Below are 26,770 nucleotides of genomic sequence, written 5' to 3' on the forward strand. Positions count from 1 at the left end.
TGACACCCCTGCTTTATTGGATCAGCATGCATTGAAATGTGTTGATGTACAGGACAACCAATACTTGGTCAACCTTGGCTGATCAGAAAAAGATTCAGCAGGATTAGCAATGCCTAGTATTTGGCCTGGAGACTATTAGGAATTTTCAAAGCTGCAATCTATATGGGGGAGTTAAACAAATTTTGGGAGAAAGAAAGAGTAAATCACTTTCATATCACTGTCAAAAAGAGCACATGTTGTTGTTACTAGAATCCCAGTTCTAGTCAAGAAATTCTTTTCTTTGTCAGGGGTGTTAAACTGGCAACCTGTGGGCCAGATGCATTACACACAGGCCACGCTCACCCCAGCTCCGTGAAGAGAAAAAAATCATGATACATCACATGACCGCAACGTGACACAGTCAGTTTGACACCCGTGCTTTAAACTGTTACATTGGGAAAGAGCTAAACATCATTCTCGCAGAAATAACCTTGTGAAGCAGCTTCAGACTGACCATAGTTAAGTACTACACATGCTAGCTTTCCTTCTGGACCACCAAGCATATCTTGGACAATGCCTTTTCAATCCTATAATTGCTCTGTCCCTTTCACAGAACTCAAGAAAAGCTCCATTCAATGGCATCTTCCATTTGTAGTTTTTTCCCCCAATTTTCTTTTTCTTTATCATAGGAAACCTATTAAGTAGGGAAATACAAAGTAGCCATTCAATGGATCATGGCAACAGCCACATAGGTGGAAGTACTCTTAGTCAGAATACAGTCACAGAGACCAATGGGTTTTAATCTCATCAATTTCAACGTGCTGATTGTAAGTTAGAACCAATCATCCCAATATAAGGATGGAGAAATCTGGCCATTTCATATTACTTGATTTCCAGTGTGTCCAGATTTAAATTCATCATATCTATTGCTGCATGTGGAATTTTACGAAACCTGTATAAAAGGTTTCTTTAAAAAATCAGTGTGCTTTTCTGGTGGACATGTATGCTAATATATTCTATACAATTTTACCAAATGTGCATATCATTGCAAGTAATTTTCTATAATGTACTTCTAAAACATTCTTCTTATTAATGTATGAATTTGTACAGTTATATCTACTGTAAACTTTGTGCTTATTATTTTGTATGGAGAATCCTGAAACAGTGAAATACTGAAGGAAAATAATCAGTTAACCTAATACTTTAGAAACTGTAAATTTAACAAGTACTTTTATGAATGCACAGTGAATAAAATTTTCTACTGCTCCAAATCCAATATAGCCAGTTAACCTGCAGTAAGAATTGAACTAGAATGCATTTTCAATCATGTTGAAAAGTAAATAGATGCATATTTCTTGGCTACACAGTATAAAAGGATTCTGTTTTGACTTCTGGACACAATAGTGTGATGGATGCTGTTTATCATCTGAGAGAATGAGAACACTACAAGACAAGAGCATGGCCAATAATTCAATTTATAGCAGAGGGTTGTCAAGATTTGATCTGATGTTTAACTCTTCTGTTTGCAAACTCCTAGATTTCATTATTGCAAGAGATTTGCAGATATAGAGACTCTTCCTGATGCCTGGAAAGTATTTGTAGTCATGCCTGCATTCTGTAACTTGTTTTGCTTGCTTATAAAACAGGACATGCAATGTGGAAATTAAGAAATAAATTTTAGTGAAGACTTCTCCTTAAACAATTAAGTTTTGTTTTAAAATAGATCTTGTTAATTTCATTCCAAAAACCTTAATGTTGTATGCTTATGCAATGAGTTTTGATGGCTTTCAGCTATTATGTACCTCAGCACAGATGAGGTCATGCTATCATGATTGATAGCTAAAGTTTATAGGACATGCAGTGACAACTTATCAAATACACATGAGCTATCTTTGATTTAGATGGTATGAAACTCCTTTGTTAATACCAGTAGGTCTCAGAACTAAATGAAGTTACATCAGCTGCACAAAATGTAGATAGCCTAAATACAACTGGAGTATTCTTATCTAATCAAAGACATTCCATTCAATAATGAGAGCTTCACTTTTCTTAGCAATCACACACAAGAAGATTATTGTCAGCTCAACATATGTATCAATTGTTCATATTTTTTCAGTATCCTTCCCCTGCCACGCCTACCAAGCCACACCCACAGAACCGGAAATAAAAACAATTCAATTCCACCACTGATGGAGAGATTAAAAGCTGGGCCTGTGTATGTATGCCTTCCCCTTTATCAGCTGCTCATTTGCATATTATGAGTCTTGATAATTTTACCATATGGAACCTAGTATGGCTTTCACACTAAAATACAGATGGTACAGGTTTTGAAAGTACCATCAGCTTTTATAGTGTGACAACATGACCTCTTAAAGAAGTTGCAGTTATATTGAACTTACATGCTAAGATTGACTGGATTTAATCCTGTTTAATTTTCTTTTTTCCTATGATATACCAAGTTGGATAAACTCGCTTATTTGTTTCAGTGTATTCCACATATCTAGAAACTAGATTGATTCCATAACTAATTTACAATGCAGCGTGAACCCAACCTAGAAATCACCACAGGAAGTCCTAAATTTCCCAGTAACAGAATGTTTCTTCCATATGCTGGTGACAAAAATTGAAGTCCATTTCTCTGCCATCTGAATAGCAGTGGTAAAGTCAATAAATTATCCTTCTAATGGGCTCGTAATGATAGCCAAGTTCTCATCTATTATGTGCTTCCAGCAACAACACACTGAAGGACCAAGCTATTGTTTTGACAGCATCATATATTTTATAACTCCATTTGGCTGCATAATGTGATTGTAGAATATCAGAAAGGAGGAGAGATAGGAAATTCTGAACAAGTAACTACATAAAGAAACTTAATCTGCGTGGTCTATCTTATGTCAGGCCAATTTCAGAAAACTGTCATATGCAATAAAACCCTCTTCTGTCGTATACAGGAAATGGTTTTACGGCGCATAACCTTTTGAGTTGCCTTGAACTTATAACAGGTTTAAGCTTTTCCAACATCAGGTGCTTTCAAGTACCACCCACTTCTTGCCTGTTATTCTAATGGATGCTTGGTTTAAATCTGTTCACACAGCAATTTGTGCATTTTTCACAGGGCTTGAACAAGTTTTTCTACTCAAATATAAAATCAGCCAATTATTACAGAAGGATTCTGTTCCAGTTGGAAAACAACTCCATACTTCTATCAGCATTGATTTCAAGCTGGGGCTAGTTATTTTTAGATTAGCTATATTTGAAATTTCAGTGAAAGTAGTATTTTTCTTTGCAACATTTACGAAACATGGAAAATGTAGACACAAATTTTACACATTAGCAATAACTATTGAATTCAAAGCAACCATTGCATTTTGCTTTCCCCAACAGAATATATTTAGTTTAGAATATATCTTTGGGGAACCTTCCAGTTCAAGAGAGTCATTCCAAAATAAAATTAAAAACTAACAAACAGCACTTTCCAGTTTTGCCAGCAAGAAGTAAAACAAAGATAATGCATTTGTATTTGCAATGCATATATTTCCCCATTCCCTTCCTTTTTTCTGCAGCCTGAAGATTTCCAATAAATATTTAACATAATCACTTGATGGCCTGACAAGAAGATCTGATTCTTGCCTTCTGTACGGAAATCAGGTAAGGGATCTGAGATGAAAGGGGAGGCTCTAGAACAGGGGCAGTGGCGAGTTCCGGATCCCGTAGTAACCGGTATGGTGCAACGGGGCAGGGTGTCCAACACATGAACGTGCACAGCGCGTGCATGCTTACTTACCACCTGCAATGCTCCGTGACGCCTCTGCAATCCTCCAGCTGCTCGGCAGAGCATCGCACAGGCACCATATGCTCCGTTCATGGAAGCCCCAAAAACTTCAAATCCTGGTAAGGAGCATGGGCACTCCAGAGCACTGTACCGGAATGGTACCTGGTGCTCCCAGCAGGCACCGGTACACCCATACTGGGGCATACCGGTCATAACCTACCATTGCACAGGGGTGTCACTCACAGCCAATGTACTGGATGTGTCATTCACTGGCCATGCCCACCCCTAGAGAAAAAAAGTAATGATACATCATGTGATGCCACAAGTTTAACATCCAAGCATCACACCCCTCTTTCACCAGCTCCCCATTGGAGTGTCCCAAGGAGGGACTTTCTAGTCATCTTGATCCTCCTGGGATGTGAGTCATATATGTGAGAATCTGAAAATATGAATGGAATGGAAAATAACTATGTCGCTAGGAGGCTACAATACTTGCCAAAGCCTTATAGATGATCAAATGCTGTTCTTATATCACTGACTACAGATGGAGGATTTGATGTCCAGCACTTCCAGATTCCACTCCCTCCAGTGCCTGGGCCGTCTAGCTTTGATCGCTTTAAGAAGTTTGCTGCTTATAGCTCATCATTCAGTTCAGTGCGTTGAGATTGCTGTTGGTGGACTCCTTGCTTATTCCTCATAATTGAAAATATCCTTTGAAGAATTGTGGTATGTTAAGAGGAATGAATGATTGTCCATATTTTTCCAATACCAGTGCAGATCCTTCAATCTTAGGGCAATCATATCAGGATTAGAAAATGTAGTTTAGATGTAGATTAATGCAATCTAGTAGTTACCTAGATGTTTGCAGCCCAGATGAATTGTAGCTTCACCTAACAGCTGGACCATATGACTGAAACCAGGATCATGATATCTATTCAAGATCCTAGTTTCATATTGTTTGTCTATAGAATAGGAGAGATAAAATATTTTTCCTATGCTTTCCCAATTTGAGAGTATAAAAAAGGAAAATGATTGTAGTAAAGAAAGTGAACCAGTAAAATGCAAGGCTAAAACAGTATTTTAATAATGTAATTTAGTCTCCCACAAAACAAAAACAAAAACATTAAGGGAGGCAAATCAAAATCTGACAAATTTTCAAAAGTTTGAAGCTTACTTTGGCTTATGAAACGCTCACATTTCCTGGCCCCAAAGCCCTGCAAAAAAAAATGCACAAATTGCTGTGTGAACAGATTTAAACCAAGCAGCCATTAGAATAACAGGCAAGAAGTGGGTGGTACTCGAAAACACCCGATGTAGGAAGGCGAGACATGGGATCAACTGAAATAATCTTTCAATTAATTATAATGTACCTAGAGCTCACAGACATTCTTCATTTTGTTACAGGCAATTTTGAGGTAGGTCTCTGTCATTTCTATTTAAGAGAGATAAATGGAAGCTAACTAGCAGAGCAGCTATCCTCAATCTGGCAACTTCCCAATATTATGGGGATGGATGCTAGTTGGGAATTCTGAGTTATGTAATTCCAATACATTTAAATACACTCTGGGATTTGCCTAAAAGTTGTGTGTATGTTTAGGTGGATTGTGTATCTTTTTCATGCCCTACCTATCCTATTATCACATCTCAGTTATGAAAGAAATTGGAATGTAAGATAGAAGTACTCTGGGATCTTTTTGGATCAGTTAGCATTCAGGCTTGGCTAACTGCAGATGATATTAAAACTTAATTAGGTTTTAGGTTTAGGTTTAGGTTTTATTGGGATTTATATGCCGCCCTTTTCCCTGAGGGGACTCAGGGCGGCTTACAACCACAGGGGAGGGGAAGTGCAAGGTCAAAACAAACACTTTGTGAACAAAAGAAAAATAATAAAACACAACTTTCATTCAGCAATCAAACACTCGGGCGGGTAATTGGAAACCTATCCCCAGGCCTGCTGGGAGAGCCAGATCTTGAGGGCTGCGCGGAAGGTCTGGATCGTGGTGAGGGTGCGGATCTCCATGGGGAGCTCGTTCCATAGGGTCGGGGCAGCAACAGAAAAGGCTCTCCTCCGTGTGGTCGCCAGTCGACATTGACTGGCAGATGGAATTCGGAGGAGGCCCAGTCTGTGCGATCTGATTGGTCGATTTAGGGAGGTAATCGGCAGAAGGCGGTCTCTCAAGTACCCAGATCCACTACCATGGAGTGCTTTAAAGATGGTCATCATTATCCTGAAGCGCACCCGGAGACCAACAGGCAGCCAGTGCAGCTCGCGGAGGACAGGTGTAACGTGGGCGAACCGAGGTGCGCCCACTATCACTCGCGCGGCTGCATTTTGGACTAGCTGTAGTCGCCGGATGCACTTCAGGGGCAACCCCATGTAGAGCCCATTGCAGTATTCCAGTCTAGAGATCACAAGGGCTCGAGTGACTGTTGTGAGGGCCCCCCGATCTAGGTAGGGCCGCAACTGGCGGACCAGGCGAACCTGGGCAAATGCCCCCCTGGTCACAGCTGACAGCTGATGGTCAAAAGTCAGCTGTGGATCCAGGAGGACTCCTAAGTTGCGGACCCTATCTGAGGGGTATAAAATTTGACCCCCCAGCCTAAGCGTTGGTGTATTAGCCAAATTATTGGGGGGGAAACACAACAGCCACTCGGTCTTATCCGGGTTGAGCACCAGTTTGTTAGCACTCATCCAGTTCTTAACGGCCTCCAGACCCCGGTTCATCACGTCCACCGCTTAGCACCAATTAGCTATGGTGCAATGCTATAACCATTAGTTCACATGAGGGAATCTGTGGTAGATTTTTTTTGTAGATTTTATTAATATTTGTAGGCCGCCCTTTTCCCTGAGGGGACTCAGGGCGGCTCACATAAAATTGGGGAAGGGGAATACAGACATTAAGATAAGACATATAATAAAATAGTAAACAACATACATTCATCATTCGGGAGGGGAACTATCCTTGTCCCCAGGCCTGACGGGCGAGCCAGTTCTTCAAGGCTGTGCGGAAGGCCTGGACGGTGGCGAGGGTGCGAATCTCTACGGGGAGCTCGTTCCAAAGGGTCGGGGCTACTACTGAGAAGGCCCTCCTCCTTGTAGTTGCCAGCCGACACTATAGATAGATTAAAGTCTGAGGGGTCTGCCTGGAATTTAAAGAATTATTTTAGTTGATATGTGTTAGTAATTATATACTAGGGTAGTTATAAGAAAAAAAGGGAAGAAACCCTATACAAGTATACAAATTTGCAGCCACAAACTGCACTATGAATATATTCACTGAAAAAGTGCCTCCAGCACCAGGAAATGGGCTTGGTTCCTATAACATCCTTTCTATGTTCAATTTAGTCTCATTTTACTTCTTTTTGTTCCATTTTTTCTTCATTTCCTTATTTAATAGTGATGTTTCCCCTTTCCCCCTTTAAATGTAACTTCCTCTTTGAATATGCCTTTTGGATATTTTGATTTACAATTTACATTATCTCAGCTAATAGAGCCATTACTCAAGAATGATGGAAATTTCAGTCCTAAACATCTGGAAGATACCAGCTTTAGGAACACGACCATAAATCTGTTTACATTCTTTTATATTCTAACTTTTAAAAATTCAACATCTCTTTATCCCAATCAATTTTAATACTCTTACCCTTAAATGTATCATATTTATTCTTTAATTCAAAAATCTAGGAATGTCTGTGTATGATATGACTGTTGGAGTAGGAATGATGTGGAATCACACTAAAATTAATTTATCCTTAGTATTTTAAATATATATAGAAATAAGGTCAGTCATGGTGCAGACTTAATTAAACATATTTGCTTCCAGGTTGCTTAGTAACCTGGTGGACAAAAATACATCAAATCAAATATAAGTTTTGTTATTAAAGTGAGTTAGGTTTGGTGTGCTGCTATCATTATGCAACACCCCAACCCCAATCTGCTCCAAGACCCTTGCAATTATAGCTTTTATGCTTTGCTTCTAATCCAGATAAAATTTGCCAAGTTTTGAACTGACTCAGTTTAGATTTGTTTATTTAGTACTGCTAACAGTACTATGAACATGAATTCCCACTTATCTGTACTGCAATTTCCAAAGGAGCCAACACGCGAATGCTAAACTGAACATTGTTTAGTTGCATAATTATGAGCAGATCTTTAGATAAAGAGATATTATTACATCAGATCAGGGGGGGGGGGGGATTCATAGCAACCTTCTCCCTTCCACTATTTTTTTACTTGAGAGTTGAGATCCAGCACATGTGATGGATGTTTGATGACGTTGCCTTGAGGAATGCTGGCCAATTGAATGGATTCAACTTTTTGACATACAATAGCAATTTGGTTAGGTCCAACTATCACAATTAGATAAAAACATATCCTTAACTATCTATACCGTCATTAAGAAACTTGATTTAACATATCTTTCCTCAAATTATAGTTCACCTGAGTAGATAATTAAGAGACTATTAAGGACAATATATTTTCATATGTAATTATACCTACTTCTGTGGCAGCATGATTTTGGAAATGTTTGCAAAACTGCTTCCATTGTTTTTAGCAGTTTAATAATTGCCACTTGTCATGGCTCCATATAGGATTTGTTCTTGGCTAACAACAATGGCATTTCAAGTAAGAACTATAAGATCAAAATGTGATGCCAGGTTGATGTGAATTCATTCACTACAACAGAATTTGGATACTTAAGGCAGAAACTGGGCTGAGTGGTGGCTTGTAGACTTAGTGAATTAACTAAGATTCCCATCAAAGCTGGAATTTTTGCTAACCTAAGGTGTATGATGAGAAAAAAAGGGGATTACTCAGAACCTAGGGCAACAATATTTCTTTTTATCTTAACCCTCTGTGGATCATTGTTATAAACCTCTTATCATTTGCTAATTCTAATCCCTATTTGAACTGCAAGTTCACCATAGTAGTAGCCCACTGGTGCAGAATTCCTCTGTTTGCTTGCCATGTGATATACTATCTCATACAAAAATGCTAAAAGAAGTCTATGCCTCCATGGAGCTGAGAATTCCATACTATGACAAGACTTCAGAAGAGGGAGGAACAGACAAAAGAATGGGTTGTTCCAGTGGGAGGCAATTCTCCTGCCAAAGGTTCTCATTATCAGATGAAGATGGCTTCTGTACTTACAGCTAATAATAAAGGTTGCTTCTAAAAATATGGTTGAATAAGCTCAGACGTGGTTGGGGGGGGATTTCTTCCTTCTCCTTTTAGTTTGGCAATGAAACTCTGGGAAATAATCTTTTCATCTATATTTCCCTTCTGCTGGAATGGCTTGTGGTAAAAAGAAGGCCATGTGGATGATAGTAGTTATAATTCACTTCTCACTGTGAAGAAGCAAGTCCTACTCACAGTTAAGAAGTAAATTTTAATAAGCTTCATGGCAAAATGGCGCAACAGTCATCCCAATAAATTGCTGTAAGTACCAAAAAAGATGATCTGACAGAATATTTTCAATATGAGAAAAATATACTTAATGGTGCCTACAAAGATAATTCGTTCCTAGTCTTCCCAACCTCTTTGTTTCACTGTGTTAGGTTTATACCTTCCAGAATTTTCAACCACATGATCACTGCTTGTAATAATCTAAATAAGTTATGAGTGGGATGAAAGAATGAAACTTCTTATGAAAGCCTGTGCAGATGCTTATTCCTTGTCTGTGTTGAAAAGAAAATGAAATGAAAGTTGGGCCAGAGGGTTTCTTCAATTAAAATAAAGAATAAGACAGGTAAAATGAAAATGGAAAGTTCTTTTCTTCCTTCCTTATTAATGTTTTATTCTACATCTTCAAACTATCCAGAGACACCATGTTGTATGAAAATGCCTTTAGTTAATAAACCAATACTATGCTTGTTCTCTGCCCCTAGTTACTCTATTTCTCTCCTTATATTAAGAGATACATATAAAACAGAGTTTTCCTTTGGAACGCTGATCAAAAATTAGTTTCTGCTATGACAGCCTCCAGCTCTCTTACAAGAGAGGAAATAACTGGATAAAGGTGTTTCATGTGAGGCAAGCAAATGCATCCCCTGGGTTTGCAGACTCTGAAAACAGCTGTTGTCCATAGGGGCTGCCAAACAACATCAGGTCACTTGGGGTTCCTTTCATTAAGATGGTAATTGAAAACCAGTCATAACAATGGAGTCAATATAGCTGTTTTTCTTCACAGCATCCCCAAGAGGGATATGCAAATTCCAGGGACACAGATATTGCCACACTCAACATTTTTCATTGCATAAGCATCTGTAGATACTCAAATATGACTTGTACTTAAGTTATATGTGGTTACAGCAATCAGCTCCATTAAGGAGTTCAATATGCAGGTGTACATGCCGGAAGGACTTGATAAATTATAAATTCACAATGGAAGAAAGTGTGCTTAATTTGTCAGGTCAATTAAATGCAGAATGTCTGCCAGTCCCATTAGGTAGTCCAGACCAGGAAATCAACTCCATATGAAGGCTAAAATTATTTTCATTAAACAGAATCTTTCCACACTGATTGTGTTCTACTTCCTCCTCTTTCTGAACTCCCAATGAGTTAGGGAGATTTCTGTCTGAACATCTGAATATTATTTCATTTGGTGGAATCTGAAATTAGACTAGGGGATAGAGTAATCTGACTGGCTAGCTTGGAATCCCTGAAGGGAGGAAGGGACAGAGACCTGGCCCTCCTAACATCCTTGGAGCCTTTATCTGGTTGCTGCCAAGAGAGTGTAGTTAGTCTGGCCAGATTCCCTAAATGGGCAAGTAGCAATAATGAAACTTTTCCAAACAGGTCACTGTATAGTTCTGATTCCTTGTGCCTGAGACATCTTATTGTTCTAGACTTAAAAAGAAATGTCAGCCTTTTTTGTCTCTAGGTAAAGGTACCCACATATCTCTGTCAAGTTCATCTTCTTTAATCTCTACAATTTTTATGGCTATAACAAACCTGAAATACTTTGAAGTGTGGTCCCTTAATATATTGTAAAAAATGAACAAAATATGGTACAGATTTGCATGCATTATGCATATGCTACTCTAAATGTTCAACAAGTACCACTTCCTAATAACTATTGTCACTATTATCATTCCATTTATCTGATTCCCTTGACTGGGCAGGAAGTATCTTTCATAACTTCAAATCAGATATGGTAAGAAGGTGAAGGTGAATGTCTAGAAAGAAGGCATCTTTCAAATAATTCCATGTAACTAATTAAATATTTAAAATGAAGGTTATTGATTTATGAATGAAACTGAAGAATATTTTCCCCATCAATCAATCTCAGCTAAGAAATCTATTTAAGAGCAACACCCGAAAACTTGCTACAGACCTTCATTCTAATCCTGGACAATGAGAAACTAAGTAGGCATTGGACAGTGATGGCTAGCCTTTTCCAGATTGCGTACCGAAAATGGGTGTGTGCATGCACAAATGCATGCACACGGGCCCAAACCACAAAAATGCAATGCATGTGCACATCCCACACCCCAAATGCGTGGCAGAGACCCGAAAACCAGTTGGCTGACAGGAGGCATGTGCGGCAGAGCTGAACTGAGGCAATGGCTCATGGCCCACAGAGAGGGTGCTGCATGCCACCTGTGGCAAGCATGCCATAGGTTCACCATCATGCATATAGGACAAGAACCTATTCCTAAATTCTATACTAGGACATGTAACTGGTTTCATCCAAAAGCCTTCACAGCTACTCTTTAGATATTTCCACAGAAGGAAATCAAAAAATATCCTGGATATTATTTTAGGAAACCTGCTTTTCTCTAAGATTCACTAATTGTCTCAATGAATTAAACTCAATCAATCATCAACACCATGCCCAGCCTTCCTTAATATTTCTAATGAATAATTCTTCCACACCATTTGTCAAATAAAATTGCAGGTTACCTTTGGTACAATATTAACAAAGTTAGGAATAATTATAAATTCAAGAGAAATGCTATACAGTGAAATTGGTCATTTGGGGCTGCAAGAATCCTACTACGGACCAATCTACCGACTATCTACAGCAGATGATGAGGCTGGCAATAGATCTATGGTATATTTTTTTAAAGTAAAGTTTAAAAAATGTCAAACACAGTTGTCTCAATATTATTGATACTTGTTTGATATTGCTATTTGATATGGCTATTGTTATATGGCTACTTTAAGAACTTGCAAATAACCATCCAAAGGGTCTGCACACAAAACACACTTGTGGAACTGCAATCTCATGCCTTCACTTCGCATTCGCTAGCTGCCAGTCTACCATGAAATATGTAGGAGGGAAGCTGTGTGGGAGGGGGAAAGGCTAATGACTTATCATACCTTCTAGAGAAACAACTTGAAGGTCAGACAGCTGGGAAAGGCATGTACCTCCGCACCACCTACTATGCAGTTGAAGAGACAACATTTTATTTGAATATGATTGGGCAATGAGAAATCAACAATGGGAAATAACAAGGGGAGAAAAGTTAACTGGGAAAATTTGACACATGAACCTCAGTTCTGGCTTTGCTATTCTGTAATTCATTTGGACTTTAATAAAGTAAATCTTTCATACCAAATAGTTTTGAGGGTTGTTCTTGTTTAAGAGACTAAGTTGGGACAACTCTCTCTCCCTCTCTCTCACCCTCTCTCCCTCCCTCACCCACTCTCTCCCTCCCTCACTCCCCCCCTCTCTCTACCTTTTACTTATTCCATTTCCTTATTCTCACTATAATATTAAAGACTATTGGCAGCTGATCTTTGTGTCTCTCCAGGTGCTGTTAATATTTATTTGTTTGTTGTAAAGATTTATAAGGATGCCCAGTTCAAATGGTTTGATTCTGGGCAGCATCCAGCATAAAAACAAACAATAAATCAAGGAAGAAATATACATACATACATACATACATACATACATACATACATACATACTGTATATACATACATACATACATAGACACACACCCACCCATACACATGCACTAAATAACACAATATATAAATAGAAAGCTTTGAGGTCCTGTCATCATGTTCTTTACCACTGAGTGGATTGATATTCTTTTCAAAAGGAAGGATGGCTTTCAAAATAGAAAACATTCACTATGAACTAGGTATCATAGCAATACCAAATTAGTCTACCAAAGCTTATTATAGACAATAGTAAAAACAAAACAAAACATGATGCCAGAACAGACCTAATAATATAGTTGAGAATGAGAAAAAAATAGAGAAAGTAAAAGAGAGAGAGAGAGAGATTCAGTTTTTAAAAGAAGTATTTTTATCCGCAAATATTATACAAAGTGTTTATCAAATACAGATGTAAGCATGGTGAAATCTAGACTTTCAAAGGAATCTAAATAGGTTTAATGTTGCATTAGGTCTGCTTCTGGATGAGTTTCTTCTAACACTAGTAATCTATAAAATGCTGTGACTATTACAAAAAAGATTCAGAAAAAAAGATTCAGAAAAAAGCCATGCTGGTTACAAATTAAATAACATATGGTCTACCTTTTTTTAAACTTGAAGGAACTAATAAAGAATCAGTATAGGATTGAATACATATTTTTAAGTGCAAGGCCTCTATTGATTTCTAGCAATATACAATATATTTCCTGTTTGGAAGTTGAGGATACACATAGTCTTTGAGTTATAACCATTCATTTGGCCACCATTTGAAGTTGCAATGGCACTGGAAAAACACAATATAATCAGACCTTGACTTTCAGCAACCTTACAGTTTGTGATCAAAATTCAGGCGCCTGGCAACTGGCATATATTTATGATGATTACAGGTCATGTGATTTTTGACTTTCCCACCTGGAAAGTCAATGTGGGAAGTAGATTTGATTCACAACTGCAGTGATTCATATAACAACTATAGCAAAGAAGTTTGTAAAATCTAGATCTTAATACCCACCTTGTGTAGCAATGGAAATACTGGTCCCAATTATGATCATAAGCCAAAGACTACGTACATGCAACTTTTGATTCAAAAATCCATCTTGTGTTAAAAACAAGGAGCTACACAGAATGCCAATGCCAATGCCCTTTCAAATATTGCTATTGCAGGAATTTAGCCTTGTGTTGCTGCAGAGTTGACCCATTTCCCTCCTTTAAGTTCCATGGAACCTTATTTATTTGTTCCCTAGAGAAGGTAAGCAGTCCAGGGATATCCCTGTACTATAGATAGAACACAATAAAGTACTTAATTTAAGCCTTTCACATGTGGATGTAGTTGATTGGGTCTGACAGATATACTTCATTATCAACCACACACTATATATTCTCTCTCTCACACACACACACAGACACACAGACACACAGGGAGGGAGGGAGGGAGGGAGGGAGGGAGGGAGGGAGAGAGAGAGAGAGAGAGAGAGAGAGAGAGAGAGAGAGAGAGAGAGAGAATGGTGTGTTGTTGATAATAAAGTATATCTGTCAGACCCAATAACTCTCTCTCTCTCTCTCTCTCTCTCTCCCTCCCTCCCTTCCTCCATATGTGTGTGTGTGTATGTTTGAGAGAGGGAGAGGGAGATAGAGAGAGAGAGAATATATAGGGTGTGGCTGATAATGAAGTATATCTGCCAGACCTAATCAATCACATCCATATGCAAAAGGCTCAAATTAAGTACTTTATTGTGTTCTATCTATAGAGTCTATAGAATCTCTCTCTCTCTCTCTCTCTCACACACACACACACACACACACACACACACACACACACGGAAGGGGAGAGAGAGAGAGAGGGAGGGAGGGAGAGAGAGAGAGAGAGCACTATCCTTCCCTCAGTCTCCACCTCAGGTTAGCCACTCATATAAAAAATGTTGCTTTAATATATATCTGGAAATTAGTTACTTGGATCACTTTTTTTACAGTGTGTTTTGCTGTTGATAGCTTAATACAACAAAAAGTCTTCTCTATATCATAGATGCTCACTTTGCCCTCATAAAAACACCAACTCTCATACCCACTCTGGGGAAAAAACTACACCTTACATAAATACAAATGTCACAAATGTTGGTGTAATTGTTTGCTCTAGTTTCTATATTTTCTTCTAATCTTGATTAGTCACATGTAACAGGACACATATTAAAATGATACAACGGTGTTACCTGGTCAGTTCTTATGTGATGATATTTCGGAGAACAACTGGGAATATGACATTCATTATTGCAAAAAGTTCTGTGAAGTAACTAAAATTGGAAACGTTGTTCACTTTTTCTCTTAACTCACACACATTTTAGTTCATTTTACATTATGTCACAGTGTAATTTGTTTCAGTTTTGCATACTGTGTGAACCAAAAGTGATTTACAGCACAAACCATGTTTTATGACTTTTCATGTAGTAAAAAACCCAGATAATGTTGATTTATTCAGCCAGTCATGGTTCAAGAAATCATTTCCTAGTGTGACATATAACTGTAGGGATAGGAAGTGACTTCACATGTGATGAATCATGACAGAATCAAAGAAGGGTTCAAAATTACATACTGTTTATTGTTTGTTTTACAACATCATGATGCATGTGATATAACCATATCATTTGTAGGTGATGCCAAGATTTGAGTCTCTCTCTCTCTCCCTCACTCCCTCCCTTTCTCTCTCTCACACACACACACAGACACAGACACACACACAAACACCTCTTTGAAGAAGGACCGCTCCTGTAATTATTAGTGAAATGTTACAATCAAAGTAGATGTGTTTGTTCTCTGTTTTCATTTCAAATTGGCAAATACCGTAGGTTTTAACCATACAACCATATTGTATAATAAATGTCATTTCTGTTTTAATCGCAATAATATGTGCGTTAAAATATACATTTTTAAATGATTTTTGTAATTCTGTAATAGTTGTCAAAGTCTGGAATGCCCTACCTGATTCAGTTGTCTCAACTACTAATTTTCACAGTTTCAATTACAAATTGACTTCCGTGGACCTTACTTCATACTTAAGTTCTCAGTAGGGGGGGGGGGGCATGCATAAGTGCACTAATGTGCCTATCATCCCTGTCATTGTATTTTTATTCTCTTATTCTTGTTCTCATTTTTTTTGACAAATTCCAATAAATGAATACAATTAAATAAATACTGTTCTAATTATAACTGCCTGCTCTATTTGGTACATTTTGTTTGTATGTGATGTGCGATGGTCATGAGAAATGGATTTTATTGTAAATATTTTATCTTACCCAGAATCTGCTTGCTTTTCTTCATTATAAAAAGTTGACTGATTATTTGGCAAAAGCTACAAAACCAAACAGCAGAAAAGATTATGGGCAATTCCAACAAAGCTTTTACAAAGCTCACAGATGGTTTTCAGACTATTTAATTTTCCAAATGAACTGGCCTCTGTCCATTATATGCCTCCAGCATGAACACATTTTCTCTAAAGCTGTGCCACTAAGGTGAGAATGTTTTCTTTAAAAAAAAAATCAAAATAAGGAGATTAAAGTCTTCTGTAAGGTTTACAGTTCTTGGCTTCAAGCAAACTCCTCTTCATTGAAAGAGTCACGTTTTGTGAGTACCTTATCTTTCCAAATATGTTTCAGCAAACAAGTTGATCCTCATCCTTTTTAATCTACTGCTGACTAGAATCTAAGCTGGGAAAGCCTAGGCTGATTGCAAACTGGCAAACAAAGCTTACTTATGCAGCTGACATTATAGAACCAAAAAGACTGGAGATTTTCTGTAATCAAAACCTGCACTAAGGTAATTCAAACATTATGACGGATGTATTTTGTAACCTGTATGTATTATAGAAGCATCTTTGCCTTCTTATTTCTGTTTTAAAAGACATTTTATACCAGAATACATTTGTACATACTATTCTTTCTAATCAGCCACCCAGAGAAGCAACATCTATATATAAGTCTGTAATGTAATGAATTTTGATCAACAATAACTACATTAGCAACCGCTCTGGTCATTGAGTAGGGATATTATTATTTCATGATCCTGTCTTAGAATATAAACATTATTGTCCTATAATCTTTACCAATGAATATTATGGCTCTATGAACTCCAGTTCAAAATTGAATTTGAATCTGATAAACCCTCCCATAGGGCTTCTACTCTGGCAGATGTTAGAAAGAAGCTGTTGCTGTCTTCTTAATATAACTGATTATTTATTAACATTTATAGCCTGTCCCAGGCCTAATAGATGCTCAGCAGCATACAACGTAAGAAATAACAATACGCAGTAAAAATTAAGCAAATTCATTAAATCATTCTTCAGTACTGATTATAATGGTATCCCAATCATATTGGGTCAAAGGCCTGGCTGAATATGACTATTTCCACTTATTTATTAAAAGAAAGGATGACTGCAGCTAGGTGCACTTATTAGGGAGAAATAATTCTATAAAATGGAGGCTATAATACAAAAACTGATTTATACCCTCCAAGAAAAATGGTGGGGATACCTACGAAGTCTTCATTTGTTGACTTGACTCAAGAAAACTCTGGGAAGCAGTTGCAGATGCATCCTTGTGTTGAATCATGTAAGGCTTTATAGAACCACTATGAATTCGGTGGAAATCTACAGATAACCAGGGCAATGCAATGTCTTCAAAATAGATGCTTTTTTACACTGCTCAGGAGATCTTGTCATCAATTTATCACTGCATTACACATCAGCTGCAACTCCTATTCTAAAGTCAGTTCATATAGAGCAGGGGTGTCAAACTCACAGCATCACGTTGTCATCACCTGATGTATTGTGACTCCCCTTCAATAAATTGGGGTTGGGAGTGGCCAGTGTGTGACACATCCGGCCTCTAGGCTGTGAATTTAACAATCCTGATATAGAATATACTACAGTACAGATAGTCCTCAATTTACAAGCCCAATGGAGCCACAGATTTCTGTGCTTAAGTGAGGCATTTGTTAAGTGAGTTTTGTCCCATTTTACAACCTTTCTTGCCACAGTTGTTAAGTGAATTGCTGCAGTTGATAACAACCTGGTTGTTAAGTCCATCTGGTTTCCCCATTGACATATTAATGGTCCTAAATATGAGCCAGTTGCCAAGCATCTGAATTTTGATCGCATGACTGTGGGGATGCTGCAATGGTTGCAACTTTGAAAATGGTCATAAGTCACTTTTCCCAGTGCTATTGTAACTTTGAATGGTCACTAAATGAACTATTGTAAGTCGAGGTCTACCTGTAGTCCAGCTGAGCAGTGATCAAGGCATAAGTCACAACTTCAGGAGGATTCTGGTTCAGACAGGTCCTTAACAGAGACACTAACCCAAAACCTACCATAGTTTCTTCCAGCTCTTTGAACAGGAACACTGTATTATCTTTTATAAATGCCAATGTTAGCAGTGAAATATTAGTTTAAACTAAAAACAAAAAAGGCAAGAGAAATTCCTTGATGCAGTTCTGCAAATATGAACTAGATTCATGTCATTAGCATTAGTTATCGGGGGGGGGGGGACAGCATCTTGTTTTAAAAGCAATCCTGAGATCAGTTTATTTTCCCGCCCCTTCGCTTGCATATGAACTAATGCATTCATTACTAACCTCGAAATATAGCAGAAAAAAACAGACAAATAACCATCCTATTATTATACGGCTCTGCAATTAGAAAGGGTATGCATACAAACACACACACGTTAAAACTCTAGAAATATTCTATCTAATTAAATCCAGTCAGTCAACTCCGAAAATCCTTTATTTCTTAGCATCCAGAATAGTATAATCCATTTGCTGCAGGCACATCCCTTTTCTTATCTGTACTGATATTAGCAGTAGAATGAGCCAAAATTATTTAATTTTTAATATTATTCAGGGGCAAGCAGTAAGTAAGAAAGTTGCATCCTATGGAAAATCGTCTTGGCTTTCCATTGAAGTTCAGCAATAATAATTTCTAAATGTGTATAGTTTTAACGGATGGCCATTATCCTTTGATATTCCCCTTTTTGTTTTTAGTAATTGCTGTTAATAATACACTGAAGATTCTTTTGGTTTTTTTATTGAGTGCAATTTTATTTTTAGTACAATAGTTTTGAAAGTTACTATTACAAACGTGGACAATTTTGACACAATCAATGAGTTGAAAGAGAAAGGGGGCAATGTACAAGGGGATGCAATCCTTTACAGATATCTCATAGGCTATGTACATGACAGGACGTCTTTTGGCTGGAACAGTGCATGTGACCGGAGGTTGGCTCCTGTTGTCTTTGTTCTTCAGGCCAGAGCATGTCCTTGACACAAGAGCCTGACAGCATCTCCAGGAGATCACAGCTCATTTGTAGAGCATTGTGGCTACCTTGCCAATGGAAATGGAGTAGGGGACTGCAGTGGTAAGCTTGACTGTCTGGACTGGCATCTTTCCATATACTTCTGACATCAAATAAAGGCATAAAAAGATCCCTAAATTTAAAAAAAGAAAAGAAAGATATAAATTAAATTGTAGAGACTGTCCATGTTGTATAAATCATCACTTTATTTATCCACTTTTTGGAGGCTAATAGAAGGAAACAGAAGATAAGATTTAAGCTTTACTAGTCTACAAAAGAAGCAACATTTTCATATTAATTATGTTAAGTTTGAATGCATTCACTAACTAGCATATTTCATTTGAACAATAGCACTTTTTTTTCCTTAAGAAAAAGCTTTTTCTAAAATATGTATGTATATAAGCCTTTGCAAAAAGTTGCATCCTAAGAGATTGGTATTCCCTTTTTGTCATGTAGAGTCATTCGGAAGGATGAGTGCGTGGGTTGTAAGAGTAAAAAAAAAAGTCAAGATGGCAGGGGAGCTGGCAATCAATACTACATTGCTTGTCTACACGCTTGCCATGCATATGGCACACATGAAAAAGGAGCAGGGCTTTGGTGTCACAGGTACTCTTGCCATCCTGACCTTCCTGATATGTCTACCTTGCAGACACTTCTGATTCAGAAGATACCGTGAGCCAGCAATTTCTCAGTCCTGCATTATTCATTCTGGTCTCCTTTTAGAACAATGTAAAACTGTGATCATTACCACAACTGACAATACTGAATTCCATTAAGTATCTATGCCCAGTAATATAAGAATTCAGCCATATAATCAAATAGCAAAACTAAATTGGTATTTAAAGGATAACCTTTAAAATATACAAGTGGGCATGGAAATGTTATCATAGGGTTAGAGTTAGGAAATTCAAAATTATTTGAATAGTAGTCTGTTATTCTTCAATTTCTAATTAGCAGATAACATCATCCAAAATTAATATTATTAATTAACATACTCATTAATGGAACAAGAGACTCAGAACATAAACTATTTAAGCCTTAATATATTCCTGCAAAGCTACATTTTAAATGTTTACATTTAAATGACCCTAAATCTAAATGATCACCCAGTATATATAGTTACTCAAGCTATCTTGTCATTCTGATTGAGCAAGATGAATGGTGACTCGTCTGAGGACCACTAAAAAATTAGATATTCCCTAATCCAAATTTCTTAAAAGCAAACTCTCAAACTAAATTTTGTACAATTGTCTTCATTGCCTAGAAAAGATCAAGTGTCAACATCTGGTATGTCAGGTTAGAGGAAAACCTCATCCCTTGACAGTTTCTGTTTACATTAATTCAGTCTCTCCCTATTTTCAACTTCATTATCTGTTCTACCTGAAACAAAACAATTAAGTTATTTAGGTAATCCTTACCTTAACCCACATACATTTTCCATGAATGTACTATTAGAGCAATCTAAGAAGGTTGTATATTGTTGCAGACACTATATAGCTGTTCCTTGGCTACACTTCATATCTATTTTATTAGAAAATTGGGGAAAGATATAAACTTTGTAATTACAGGTAATCCTCAACTTACAACCAAAACCTCAGTCCAAAATTTTTGTTCTTAAGTGAAATGTTTGCTAAGTAAGTTTTTTCCCATTTTACAACCTTTCTCGCCATAGTTGTTAAGTGAATCACTGCAGTTGATAGGTTAGTAACCCGGTTGTTAAGTGAATCTGGCTTCCCCATTAACTTTGCTTGTCAGAAGGTCGCAAAAGGAGAATCTGGGACACAGCAAAGGTCATAAATATGAGCCAGTTGCCAAGCATCTGAATACTTTGCAGTATTCCATGGGGATACTGCAAAGGTCATAACTGTGAAAAATGGCAATAAGTCACATTTTTCAGTACTATTTTAACTTTGAATGGTCACTAAATGAACTGTTGTAAGTCAAGGACTATCTGCAGATTCCTATATTCCTTCCTTCCTGTTTTGAAACACTATAGTTTTCATTGATTAACCCTTGTAATATGCTGGGCTGAGATAATTACCCCTGGCCTCTATTATAAGATCAAGAATAGCTCTAGCTCTTGGACATATTTGCTGAGATCTATGCATCTCTTACAAATTGCTCAAGCTCCCTATATTTTACAAAAAGCTCTGCAAATCCTTGTTTCATTTCTCAATGTAAAACTTAAAGTAGGTCTTAAAGATAAATAATAATATGTTTAGGAAATCTGCAGTGATGATTTAAAATCTGGTCTATATTTGTGCATTAAATGGGAATGGAAGAATATCTACCTCCCCCCAAAAGGATAATAACAGAAAGATGGCACTCATGACATGCCACTTATTATTCACTAATGTAAATACTGTCCACAAATCTGCTTACTGAAATTTAAATTTATATTTGCTACTTGATTGAGTTGAGATGTGGATAAAAGAAAAAAATGGACAGGAGAGGTTGTGAAATACATACTAGATTATGATTCCCATTTCATTAACAACTGACTTTAGGGAATGGTCACAGCTGATTGATGGGAGTTGATATTTTGTTTGCAAACTCTCCAGTTCAAGCTGACAAATTTAGAGCTAGGTATTAAGAATGACTCCTCTATCAGTCACTTTAGATAAGTCTAAAGTGATCTAACAGTCTATCCAAGTAGAACATAGCTTTCTAGGAGAGGAATTATCTCATTATGTTGGAACAATGTGAGTGCTCTCCTCTATGTGGTAATTCTTAAAGTGAGAAATGGCATAACATCAATTCATAGTAGAAACTAGCAGTACTTAATAGTGAAAAGAGCAATATAGAAAAGCTTGTCACTCTTGTTGTAAAACAGAAGGGCAACCGAACAACAAAATACCATTATTTTACCCTCTGGTATATTTTCAAGTGGGTGGTGGGTGGAAAGCAAAGATGCTTTTAATATGCAATTGTACTCAAAAATATAAAATTACATGTTAAATAGCGAGGCAATTGGCCAATTGAAGAAAACATTGCCTCCTTGACTAGTCTTCAATAAATAGGCTAGCAACATAGTTATGCTGAAACTTTTATTTAGTAATTTTGAATTCACCAGAAAAAAAAAAGAATGCAGGGTTAAGACCAGACATAAGAAATCAGACAGAAGAAAGAAATAGAAGTAAAAATTATCTGATATAACACACACACACAAACGAAGGTTAAGCAGACAATATTGCTGTCGTAATGGTATTAAAAATAAATGAAAGTTCAGCTGAAATCAATGTGATTTTTTCCTATATTTTAGGAACAGGAAATAAAGAAGATCAGAGAATGTATAGAAGTATTACATGAATAAATGAAAACAAAGAAACATTCAGTTAAATTCTATGTACTTTATATTTTAATAAACTAAATATCCCAATTCACATAATTATTGGGAAGAGAAGTACATGAAGTTAACTGAGTTACTTTTGAATCCATTTATGGGATTACAATCATAACTACCTACTCATAAAAATGTGTGATTGGACCTGCATACCCCTGGAATCCCTGAAGTTATAAGTTTTATTAAGAATCTGAGATGCATAGAGATATTAGGCATTTAGTGTTACAAGCAAGATTTTTTTTTCAACTTTTCCTCATTAAAAAAGTATAGGCGCTATTTTTCTTCAATAAAATTAAAGGTATCCAAATATACTCAGGTATAATACTACAAGGGGGTTACATTTACTTCTGGTCCCTTAGCAGTATTAGGTTGATATTTATGTTTTGTTTTGTTTGATTTATTTTAGAGGCCAGGTAACTCCATATGCCTTTGGCAACTTTCATTTTGAAACCAAGAACAATTAAAAAAAACAGATTGTAGATATCCAGAACAGGACAGAAACCAATCTTAATAAAAAAAAAAAAAAAAAAAAAAAAATCTGCAGGAGTTTAGCAGCCATCCTATCCCAAACTCTGGGAGAATAGCCAGGCTTTCAAAGACTTTCAGATCATTACAACAAAACCATATGGAACTCTAGGGAAACACTAATCCAGAGGAAAGATCCTGTGACAAATAAGGCATGCTTCCTAGACCCCAACATATGATATTATTTAATTGAGGGGACACGGTTGGAACTCATTCACCATGCTTGATCTTACTGGACGTTACCAGAAGGGGTAATTACAGCTAATCTTCACAAAAGAATCTGATCAAAATTTCTATTCATTGCAATATGATCAAAGTTCATCAAATGTGCGAGGTCCAGTTGCTACTCTAAACATGTTGAGATTAGAAATCTGACCTAAGGAGACAGAGAATCAGAAATAAAACATGTTTTAGCCTTTGTCACAGTGGATATAAGGAACAAATCACTGTACTAAGGACTTAACTGAAAATGAATTTTGAAAAGGTGTTTGAAGAAGAAAGAAAACCAGCATCATCTGAGTCTTCTAGAAACAGGCATTAAAGAAATTTTCAATGGATGTTTCAGAGAACAAATTTGGTCCCTTCTTTCCTGGTGGATCAATTGTAGGGCAAACCAGTATGATAGAGTGATGAAAGCCTTGGTTAAGTGTGGAAAACCAGATTCAAGTCCAACTTCTACCACGGAAGCTTACTGGGTGATTTGGCTCTGTCACTGTATCTTGCAACCTCCTGAATAGTACAAAATTGTTGCTAGTGTGAGGAAAACCTAGAAATGAGAAGTGCTATGTTTGCTATCTTAAATTCCTAGAAGCAAAGTTTTATGTATGTCTAACAAATCAAAATAATTTGGGGAAATAAACCAACAATCAGTAACGACATATTGATGAAAGTAAGATATGATACTGAGTTTTCAATAAAAATGGAGTATATTTTTTTACAATGTCACATGGAAGAAACATTAGATTGAACACTAAGAGGAAAGATAAGAACTTCTTAGCTGTTTTCCTAGACAACAGAAAAAACCTGCTATTGATACCAAGATAGCATTATATAGCTTGACACAATTATTTTTGGATATAAGAAAGTAGCCCAATGGAAAGATAGTGACGTACAATCCACAACCAGATGAGAGAATTACAGACCCAGGACCAGAACAGAAAGCTCTTAAACAGAGAGGCCCAGTTAAGTGTCTTTAATACTTAAAGTGTCAATACAAAAGAGACAGAGATTGGAAACTCAGGGACAAGGGACAAAAAGACAAAGATAAACAATGGTGATAGAGAGCACATGAGAGGTTAGTGAAAGAGAAAGTAATTTAATTTGTTTTCTGGTAAATTGGCAATTTCAACTCTATATTTCTACCTGTAGAAAGTGATGCCATTGCTGCCCTCTCACAGTGCCTGGATACTAAGGGGGTCTGAAGAGGGAATATGTATTGACTTAACCCTAGCAAGAACAAATGGCTTTGGGTACTTGGAGTTTCAAGAGCCAGGAATTTAATGTCACTAATTCTGGTTGGGGTTGCACTACCACAGAAAGACCCTATGCACATCTTGGGGGTTCTCCTGGACTCACTACTCCTGCTCAAAAATCTTGGCTAGGAGAGCCTTTGCACAATTCTGTGTTTTACGCCAGTCACCTTTCTTGGATTAGGAGTCCCAAATAATCAAGCTCTAGTGTTCTTACATGTACACTACTGCAATGCACTCTACACGGGGCTATACTTGAATGATATTTGTAAGCTACAGCTAGTGCAGAATGCAGTGGTGTGTGCAGTACTTGGAACCTTAGGGTGACCCATATCAAACCCCTGTCCCATGAGCTGCATTGGCTGATGATCAACACTGGTGTTTTTTAAGAGATTGGACAATTATTTGTATAGGGTTTCCTGCTTGAGCAAGGGGTTGGACTAGAAGACCTCCAAGATCCCTTCCCTGTTATTCTGTTATCTGAAGAACCATCTCATCCCAATGGGATTGGTCCACCTGTCCATGCTAACAGAGGAGCCATGCGGTTAAGTCAAGGAGTTTCAGCTGATGGGGTCCAGAAGACTCTTTTCTACCATGGTCCCTGCCCTTTGGAACAAAATTACCACTCATGCACCTCCACTCCCCATGTGAGATCTGTAGCCCTCTTTTTAGGTCTGAATCCCTGGCTCTGCTAGTTAGCCTGGGATCCCAGTGCACCACTCTGGAAGTGGCTATTGGATTGGAAAAGACCTTTCCTCATATTCTTGCTGCTCTTCCCCATCTTTTAATTGTATCTATTATTGTTATTTTTCTTTTATTATTTTAATGTGTAATACTTTTTAATGTTTGTAAGCCATTCAGAGTACCTACGATGAGATGAGTGGCACTCATAGAGATAGATAGATAGATAGATAGATAGATAGATAGATAGATAGATAGATAGATAGATCTATGAGAGATGGGGGGAGAGAGGGAGAGAGGGAGAGAGTGACTAGTTATGCGACCCCCCGATCGGTCGGTGTCGTTATCGGTTGGCGTCGTTACGTGTCTTTTTTTCTCTCTTTTTTGTAAGCTGCCCAGAGTCCTTCGGGATTGGGCGGCATATAAATTTTATAAATAAATAAATAAAATAAAATTACTGTTGTGTGGCAGCCATTTTAATAAGAATGCTTTGCTTATGCCCATTGGGAATCTATTGAAACCTAGATGGAAATTGGAGATGGTAGCTGAAGAGGTTTGCTTAAACATCAGTAAATTAATGGAGAATATAGAGGGAGGGAGGGAGGGAGGGAGGGAGGGAGGGAGGGAGGGAGGGAAGGAAGGAAGGAAGGCCCAATAAAAGGTTGATGCTGGGAGGGGGGAGTATTCAAAAATCACACAGAAAATAGAAAAGAAATCTGACTGAAAGTGAGTTATACATTTGCAAAATAAGGTCTCTATAACATAAAGAATGTATGTGTATTTAATATGCACACATGATAAATTATCATGATATTCTTTAAAATGTTTCTTGTTGATACCAATAGTGATAAAGTCCACATTATTACAATTTATTTGTCAGTAAATCACCCAATGAAAGCAACACATCATATAGCATCTACCATAGGACATCAAGAAATTCCTGCTTCAAATTTCATGGAACAAGAACTTGGCAAATAAAGCACAGATGTTACACACCAGCATAAAGTCAACATGGCTTCTTTCCTGCAATAAATTACAGTGGAAGAATAGAAACACAGGCAATATAGACTGAAAGTGTGTCTATGCATATGGAGGCATGGTAAGGAGGAAACATTAGCTGAAAGGGGGTGGAGAGAGGGAATGTGGGACAGCCATTGTCCTGGATAGTTGTCCTAATAATGTCTTCTCCCTGGGGAATCCCAGTTGTCAACAGAGGACAGATTCATAGAAGCAGGGATGATAGTTTGTCAGCCACAATTATCTCAAATGGGGTTTTGATTCCCTGAACGGAAGGAGACCTTCATGCAGTTAAAAGTTAAAAGAGGCTGTTAACAGTGCTCCCCTGCTATGTACAAGCCAAAGCTTGTTAATTTTCAGAAGTATTTGAGAGGGGGAATCCACAATCAAGGCAATAAACACAGATGTCAAACACCAAAGGAAATTTATATAGATGGAACATAACCCTCAGTGTGGCTTCAGATTCTTTTCTGGTTTTGCTGTACTGAATGTTGACATTTTAGAGAGGAGCTGACTATATATTTAGCAGATGGTTAATTCAATTATTTTTTTTTAAAAAAGATGAATCAGGGAGTCTATGCAGAGGTCCAAAAATATATATAAGCAATGAAATGAAAAAAACAAGACCACAATTTCCTTAAATACCTACATCAGAATACCATACCTAAAAGTAAAGTAAAAGTTAGTTAGTTAGTTAGTTTATTAGACTTGTATGCTGCCCTATTCCCAGGGGGACTCAGGGCGGCTAACAAA

The 26,770-nt window shown here is 37.3% G+C and overlaps 1 protein-coding gene across 1 annotated transcript in view; it reads right to left on the minus strand.

The window, feature by feature from the left end:
• Positions 1–18,932: 18,932 nt before the first annotated feature.
• The window catches only part of EPHB1 (EPH receptor B1), a 303,154-nt gene continuing 295,316 nt past the window's right edge, over positions 18,933–26,770 (minus strand). The window contains exon 17 of the mRNA XM_032225657.1: positions 18,933–19,115. The gene's annotated coding sequence lies outside the window, so the exon portion shown is untranslated. The remainder of the gene's footprint in view (positions 19,116–26,770) is intronic.

This window comes from Thamnophis elegans, chromosome 10 (genome assembly GCF_009769535.1).
Source record: "Thamnophis elegans isolate rThaEle1 chromosome 10, rThaEle1.pri, whole genome shotgun sequence".
NCBI classification, from domain to species: Eukaryota; Metazoa; Chordata; class Lepidosauria; order Squamata; family Colubridae; genus Thamnophis; species Thamnophis elegans.